The 8,738-nt window shown below is 42.5% G+C and overlaps 1 non-coding gene across 1 annotated transcript; it reads left to right on the top strand.

The window, feature by feature from the left end:
* The first annotated feature begins 6,804 nt into the window (after positions 1-6,804).
* On the top strand, positions 6,805-6,886 carry trnas-uga (transfer RNA serine (anticodon UGA)). The gene has a single exon. It is a non-coding gene; the product is annotated as a tRNA-Ser (tRNA).
* Positions 6,887-8,738: the final 1,852 nt, after the last annotated feature.

Below are 8,738 nucleotides of genomic sequence, written 5' to 3'. Positions count from 1 at the left end.
AACGCAGCCGAACTCCCAAAGCAAATGCCTACATTGCCCGTGCTCACAATCAAGGCGTCTATTCATTTTTTGATTTGATATCGATCGCCCGCTCGTCTGAGGTATTTCCTTTCGTTGCAAAACTTTTCAACAAAAAAATAGCATTGACTTTTCCGAACGCGTACACTCGAGCTAACCATTTGCTCTGATATCCAAAATTAAGCACAATGTCCGGACGCCTGCAATTTCAATGGCAATGCCACCAGCTCAGCTGCAGCTTGTCATGCTGACAAATATCGTCTGGAGAAACGTACATTCGACGATCGCTCACTGTGCTTCTGTAAATTCACATACCTTTGGAGTCAGGGTTTTGTGCTGCTTATAAACTGCTGCGAATTAAATGCTAAATGCATTTGAATTGTAATCTAACAGTGGGATTCTTTCTGCTCCCGAAGGCCGCAGTTGCTTTAGAGTGAGCAACAGCGCAGAACTCAATTGCACGTTTTCCTCAATGACTCATGTTGCTTATGCAATCTTCGTTTGACAGCATAGTTAGCAAGTTGTCACGCCTTCCTGCAGCGTTTGTCAGCGACAGATCAGCTGCTAAGATGACTGCTTCAGATAGCATGCTACATCCTACATTTGAAAATGGAAAAGGTGCAACGTTTACAGGCTGAACGCTCTCTCACTATTTTGTCTGGCGCGTCAGAGGCTGGGAGCTGATCTTATGGAGGTTTCGCAATCATGAGGGGCATGAATCGGATAAGTAGATAAGTTCCTTTCGCTCAGGTGGGGCAGTACAGCACGACAGGGTATACATCTGTTGTGGGCGGGTGAGAAATCACGACCTTGGCATAATTTGCACCACGCTCTAACTTCTAACCATTTTTACACAATCATATCACTGGGGGTGGGTAAACTGAAGTCTACTCCAGTACTGGCAGACTTAGAGTTTGTCCCATGCAGTGACGGTGTGTGTGACAAAGATATGGAGGGTGTGTAAGATGTAGTGTGGGAGGATGTATGAAAAACATGGGGAGGTTGTGTGAGACTACAACAGGGATGATGTATGTGACCAGACAGGCAGCGTATGTGTGACAAAAACAGGCACTATGTCCTCAAATATAAGAGAGTTTTTAGATAATTTATTTATGTTCGGACTTGCCATTGAATGTTTTGATGGACAGTTTGCATGTCCAGCTGCTATATTATTTGTTTCTAGAAATGTTAGCCTGAAATAAATTAAGTATGATCCCTCAGCACTGATCCTCCGACAGCACCCACTCTCCCAACACTGAACGGGCGCCGATGGCACTTACTCTGCACTGGACCTGTGACAGTACCCTCTCTCTCAGTCCTGACCCCACCAACAGTGCCTGCTCCTTCAACACTAACCCTCTGAATGTGCCCACTCCCTTAGAATTTATCCTATTACAGTAACCGATCCTTCAGCAATAACCATCTGAGAGTTTCTGCATTCTCAGTTCTGATGCTCTGACACCGTCATCTCTCACAGCACTGAATCTCCAAAAGCGCCTGCCCTTTCAGCACTCACCTTTTGCACTGGAAAGAGAAAGCGCCGTTCTGGCCCTCTGACAATGCATGCTTTCTTGGCTCCCGTTTAGAGCCTGGTTCTGGTGTGCTATTTTACTCACTTGCACAGTGTTCAGAAGTTTCGAAGCAACCAAAGATATCATCTGTGAATTGCTGCGCCAAATGATAATAGCAGTCTCCTGCGAGTGAGCGAAACAGAGGGAGGTGAACAGAAAAACTATTTGTCCCTATCAACTTTGATAAATCCTGCCTCATCCTCAACACAAGTCCATAACCTGCGGCCAGACGACCTTTTATTAACAGTCACAGGCCACATTGGATTTGTTACTAGGTAATGGATTGGCCCGGTGTTAGATGTGAAGGTAGGTGAACAATTCAGTGATCATGAACACAGTTCTGTATGTTTACTTAAGCAATAGAAAGGGATAGTTATGTACTGCAGGGAAAGATGTATATCTGAGGGAAAGGCAATTAGGATGACATTTGGCAAGATTTAGTTTACACTAGATGTGGAAAGAAACGGATGGTATGAGCACAATTGAAATGTGGAGCTTATTAAAGGAACTGATATTGCATGTACTTGATGAATATGTGCCTGTCAGTTATGAAGGAAGTTGTCGAGCGAAGCAGCCGTGGTTTACTAAAGAACTTAAAGCTCATGTCAAGGGAAAGTAGGAGGTTTATGTTAGGATTTGACTTGAATGCTCAGTTAGGGCGATTGAGAGTTACAAGTTAGTGAGCAACGAGTTGTACAGAGAGTCCAGAAGAGACAGGAGAGGACATGAGAAGTCGCTTGCGGATAGAATCTTAGAAAACCCTGAGGCTTTAGACATGTATATGAGGAATCAAAGAACGACGAGAGTAAGATGAGGACTAATCAAAAATAGGAGTGATGAATTGTGTGTGGAGTCAGAGGAGGTAGGAAGGCTCCAAACGAACATTTTTCGTTCGTATTCATATTGGTTTCAGACAACGGTGTAGAGGAGAATCTGAGATACATGCTACTAGACTGGATGGAAATGTGGTTTACAAGGAGGAATTGTTAACAATTCTGGAAAGTGCAAAAATAAGTATGCCCCCTCAGTCAGCTGGGATCTATCCAAGGATTTCCTGGGAAGCCAAGGGGGAGATTGCAGAGCCTTTGCCTTTGATCTTTATTTCCATATTGTCTACAGGAATAACATTCGAAGATTGGAGATAGCAAAAGTTGTTCCCTTGTTGAAGAAGGGTCATACAGATGACCCAAGTAATCATGACCAGTGAGCCTTACCTTTCTTGTAGGATAGAATATGGAACAGAGTATGAGAGATAGGATGTATAATCATTCAGCCAGCAACAACTTGATTTCAGAGGGTCAACATGGTTTCGTGAGTTTTTCGAGAAGATGACCAAGCATGTGGATGAGGGTTGCGGACTTGACGTGGTGTACATGACGTCTGTAAAGACTTTGATAAGATTCCACATGTCAGGCTGTTTCAGAAAATGCAGACCCATGGGATTGACGATGATTTAGCAGTTTGGATTAGAAACTGGCTTTCTGTGAGAAGGCAGCAAGTGGTGGCTAATGAAAAATATTTAGCCTGGAATCCGGTAACGAGTGGTGTGGCACAAAGATCTGTTTTGGGACCAAAGTTGTTTGTCATTTTCATAAATGACTAAGACGCAGGCATAGGTGAATGGGTTAGTAAGCTTGCAGATAACAGTAAAGGTGGTGGAGTAGTGAGCAGCGTGGAAAAATGTTGCAGGTTGCACGGGAGCTGGGATAATTTGCAACATTGGTCTTAGAGGTGGCAAATAAAGTTCAATGCAGCCAAACGTGAGGTGATTCCCTTTGGGAACAATAACAGGAAGGCAGAATACTGAGTTAATGGAAAGATTCTTAGCAATGTGGATGCGCAGAGTAACGTTGGAGTCCATGTACGTAGTTTCCAGCCAGGTTGTTTTCTTTTTTTTTGATTACTTACCGTGTGGAAACAAGCCGTGCGGCCCAGCAAGCATTAACTGACCCTCCGAGGCGGGACACACCTAGACCCATTTTTCTACACTGACCCCTTTACCTAACCTGCACATTTTTTGGATTGTGAGGGGAAAACAGAGTAACAGGCAGAAACCCACACAGACAGTTGCTTGTAGGAAGAATTGAACCCGGGTGGTTGTAGTAGCGATGCAGCTGAACTAACCACTGTGCTACTGCGAAAGAGTACGTCAGCGTCGGTTTTATTGGTAGAGGATTGAGTTCCTGGGCATTATACAAAACACTTGTGTGGCTCCACTTAGAATATTTTGAACTGCCTGGTCGCCCCATTCCAGGAAGAATGTGGAAGCATTGAAAAAGTTGCTGATGAGATTTAACAAGATATTGTCTGTTCTGGATGAATAGTCTTATCAGGAAAATCTGAGAGATTTGGGTCTATTTTCATTGAAAAGAAGTCTGAGAGCAGATTTGATATAGAGTTGCAAGGTTTATGAAGATGTGCAGCTCAGGTTGAGGTTTAGGGTGCAGGTCTGCTCGCTGCGCTGTTGTTTTGAATCAAATCTACAGCTCAGCGATCAAAACTACTCCAGGGAGTTATAAGAGGATTAGATAGGGTAGACTGTGGAAGCATTTTTCTGAGGAAGTTGTACGAGTGGTCATAACTACAAATTGAGGTTTTATAGGTTTAAGCCGGATGTCAGAGGCAGGTTCTTTGCTCAGTGAGTACTAACGGTGTTGAATGCCCTGCCTGTCAAGGTCGTTAACTCAGCTAAATTATGGAGATTAAAACAATCCTTGGATAAACACATGGATGATGCTGGGATAATATTGGGGGATGAGTTCAGATTAGTTCACAGGTCGGCGCAACATCGAAAGCCAAAGAGCCTGTGCTGCATTGTATTGTTTCATTGTTCTATGTTCTAAAGCAAAATCTCCACATCGGGAGCTCGAAACCCATGGCATCAATTAGGATTTCAACAGTTTCCACATTTCCCCTCCCTCCACCTGACCTCACTTCAAACCTTCCAGCCCAGCACCGTCCTTCTGACCTATCCCATCCGTCCCATTTCCTTCCAACCCATGTGCATCACCCTGCCCTCCAAACTATCAACTTTACAACCACCTCCGTGCACTTATTGCTTGCCCACCCACTCAACCTGTCACTAACCATTTCCAGATTCCACTGTCCTCATTGCAAATTGTTCCCCCCCCCCCCCCATTGTGTATCGTCAGTAAAACTGGGCACGTTTCATTCTGCCAATTGCATCAAGTCATTAAGGCAGATATAAATCGTTGAAATCCTATGACTCACCATTCCAGCACTTTACTAATTACATTTTTACAACTTGAAAATATGCAATAATGCAGATTCTGTTTCTTGCATTAAATATACAACAGACAATCCTGGCCTTTTTTTTAACATTTCACCGTGAACTCCGACCTTGAACTATGGCTTTTGATAAGTCTCTTATGGAATGCGAGCAAATATTTGATCAGCTCTGCTCGAAATATTATCAAAGGATTCTGACAAATTTGTCAAGTGTGTTATCCATTCAACAAATGATGTTGACTCAGTTTGACTCCAATCATCTTTTCTCAACGTCCTGCAATTTCTTTCTTCACAATTGTCTCTCGCAGTTTCCAAATGACAGATAAGATATTGGAACATATGGAAACCATTCATCCCATCAGGTCTGCTCAACCTTTTAATGAGGTCATGTCTGATTTGGTTCATTCTTAACGGCACTTGTCCACCTTATCCCCACTCTTCTTGATCCCCAAACTGACTAATTGGGCGGCCGTCTCAGCGTTGATTATACTCAGCCTTGACAGCCCTTCATTGTAAAGAATTCTGCAGATTTGCTACTCTCTGAAAGACAGAATGTCCTCCTCATCTGTGTCTTAAACGATTAACAGTTCCCTTGAGAGTAGGCTCTATATACTCTCCGCAAATTTCGTTTTTCATTAAATATCTTTAGCCGCAGTCCTCTGGAAACTGACACTGATCGTTGGCAAAATTTCCTCCAGAACATCAACACACCCATCCGCACTGCGCCCTCCGCCATCATTATAAACAGACCATGAAAATCTCCAGTTAAACTTCTTTGTTCCAAAGAGAAGAATCCCAACCTCAGTAATTTATCGACAAAAGGGGTTTGCTCATCGCTGGACATCATGCAAGCGGAGGATTGCGAAGAGGTTTTGGGAAAATATCGCCAGTTGGCAGGTTAAAAAACAACAAGGAAAAATAACAGTAAACGCATGTCCGCAGCTTTCGAAAGCTTTCGAATCTCTTTGGGAAGCGAAACCACAGGTGAATGAAGATGGATTGTCCAACTTAACAAAGCCAGTCTTTAAGAGGCCGCGACGTTGATTGTGTTGTTCTCTAGACATCAACCAATCTGAGACATTGAAAGGATTTTCATTCCTGCGCGTCAGGAATTCAAACCTCGCCACGGCTACAAGACCACGAGAAGACTCGGGTGCAAATAAGTTTGAAAAAATACTCGAAGAGAGCAGGAATCCTGTTGTAGAAACGTTGGTTGCTGTGACGTGGATGTGTTTCCAGCGGGTACAGGATTCACTGCAGTGAATGTCCCAGGATTTATTTTGCAAAAGAAAAACTGATACAGGACATCAACCACTTCGTGAAGGACGGCCTGAAGTTTGAATTCGTGAAAAGCCTGTTTTTGGATCGTATAATGAATGAGTTAACCCGTCTCAGTTGCGTAATTGGTCAACACGTTCATCCATTAACCGAACGGTTGGTGCTTTGGGACGTTCCAGGGTCGGATCTCTCACTGCTCATACTTCATTGGCTTTCTTACCTGCACAGCTCCGGGTTTTTAATGTGGTCAGGAAAATGTTCCCCAAACAGGAATCTTATCCAGAATCACAAAGGAATTTCTGTATCGCTTTAATGGCTAATGCAAAGGATTGTGGATGTTGGGAATCTGAAAAAAAAAGAAAATTCTGTGGAATGTCAGCAGGTTTGTCAGTGCTACTGGGAGTAAACGGAGTTCTGATTACGTTCTGAAAAAGTTTTGAAACGTTGAATCGCCTTTTCCCAACCCAGATCCTGTTCGACCTGCTGAGTATTTTTCTGTATTTTCCGCCGTCGTTTAAGCTGGTTATAGATCCCACCTATCGGGGTGAAACACCCAGATCCATTTTGTCCCGACATTTCATCGATTTGAAAGCTGTGGGTTTTGAATTCAAATAACCAAACAATGATTAACTACAGCTAAGCTCCCCAGAGACAGACAACTGGAAATGAGAATACAGTTCGTCCATTTGTAGTTGTGGCCGAGTGGATAAGGCGATGGATTTGAAATCCGTTGGGGCATTCTCACGCAGGTTCGAATCCTGTCAACTACGGAGAAGTTGGGTAGCCTTTCACATTTGGCGACTCAGATCACAGCGGAGCGAATCACTTCATCCAGGACATGAATGGTGCAAGTCTCCAGTTCACTCAATGAACTGCACAGATGTACACTTGTCTTGCCAGCGTAAACCCTCCAGCATACCATTAAATCACAAAAACGATTTATGCTGTACAGGAATCTGCAACAATTCTATTCTAAGAACTACACGTAGTAAAAATTCAGCACTTCATTTCTAAAGTAAAAGAGAGATAAATTAACAGACCAATGTATTTATATTACCCATTTTGATGTTCCATTCGATAATGCTATTCAGATAAAACTCCCAGTTAAGGTTTACAGAACAGCACTTCTTTATCAAAACTAAGCAGCTGTAGGTTCTTGTCTTCGGATCTTCCTGTCTCTTATTTGTCCCTGTGTCAAAGATTTTGTGTCAAAGATCACGGATCGAAAAGTTATTTTCCAGATATATATCTTTTCAAGAAGATTGTTACATGCAAGGTCTTGGCAGTCCTCCTCCCAACAGTTCAATGTCCCCCGTCTCATACCCCCGAGCATCTGACTGGGTCCCTGTTTTTTTTAAAGACTTTCAAGAGACGCAATTAAAATTTGAATTGAAATTTATATATTTTCCTGATTAAAATTGAAACCGAGTGGCCAAACTCGAACTATTTATGTCTCCAGGCAATGAACTAATTGAATTGTTCGACCCAGGATTACGTTGTTGTCTTATTGGGAACAGTTGTTGCTGTGTCTGGTTGTTCTGCTGCTTTGAAATCTCTTAAACGTGCACTAATATGTGTAAAACACCTCGCCTCTACAGGAAACAATGAACCATCATAATGAAGATATGTTTTCATTTTAATTTTTAAATACTTTACCCTAACATATCGATAAATTTTATACAATTTCGACTTTGTTTTTTCCTATATATACATATAAAACATGAAATAAAGACAATCCCATCTGAACACCATCAGTTGAATCTGCGATAACGTGTCTGTGATTTCATTCTAGTGACCCACAACATGTACGATTTTTAAAATGAACGTCTCTTCCATAAGAAGCCAACGAGATAGTCTCATATTATTACATATATACAACGTTTTAGCGGATTGTGGTCTGTGTACATAACCTCTCCGATCCATTGTTCATGGCACATACATTAAATTTGTAACGCCAGTACGAAACTCAATAGTTTTTTTTTGATTGTGCAGCATTTCTTCTGATAGATGTTGATTTTCTATGAAAGGTTATCAACTGGCAGTTCTTCCCCATGCTCATTTTTCCCGTTGGAGTACACCTCCAACTTTAACGTCACGACCATCGATGGCTACTTAAAAGTCTTTTAGGCGTTTGGCCTAGGTAATACTGGTTTAGTGGTTAATATCGTCTACAAATGGTCAATTGCCACATGGCATGTTACTGTCCACCGAAAAGTAGTGTTCTTCTTCAGCAAATCGGTTTACGATGCCACTACACTATTATAGTTTAGAACAGACTTCTGATAGAGTCCGCTGAGTCTGAAGAATTAAAGAAACTCTTTCTTCGAGGTTGATCATGGCAATTCCTCAGAAGCCTTCGTCCTCACGTTCCGGAGGGTGCTCAACCTGTCATGACCGATGTTACATCCCAAGAACATCACCTCTGCCTTCGTGAATTCTGTTTTATTTATGTTTGTCATCAGTTTTGCTTCTCGTGGTCGTTCAAAGAGCTCTGCCAACAGACCCTTGTGATCATTCCTTGAATTGTTAAGGATCACTCCATCGCCTAAATAGATTACACAATTTGTCAACCCGGCCATAACTCTGTGCAAGTGTCTTTGGGTGTGGCGGGCTTGTTCTTCA

Source organism: Hemiscyllium ocellatum, unplaced genomic scaffold, assembly GCF_020745735.1.
Source record: "Hemiscyllium ocellatum isolate sHemOce1 unplaced genomic scaffold, sHemOce1.pat.X.cur. scaffold_711_pat_ctg1, whole genome shotgun sequence".
In the NCBI taxonomy this organism is placed as follows: Eukaryota; Metazoa; Chordata; class Chondrichthyes; order Orectolobiformes; family Hemiscylliidae; genus Hemiscyllium; species Hemiscyllium ocellatum.
The sequence above is the reverse complement of the archived record's forward strand: the minus strand, read 5'-3'. Positions and strand labels throughout refer to the sequence as shown.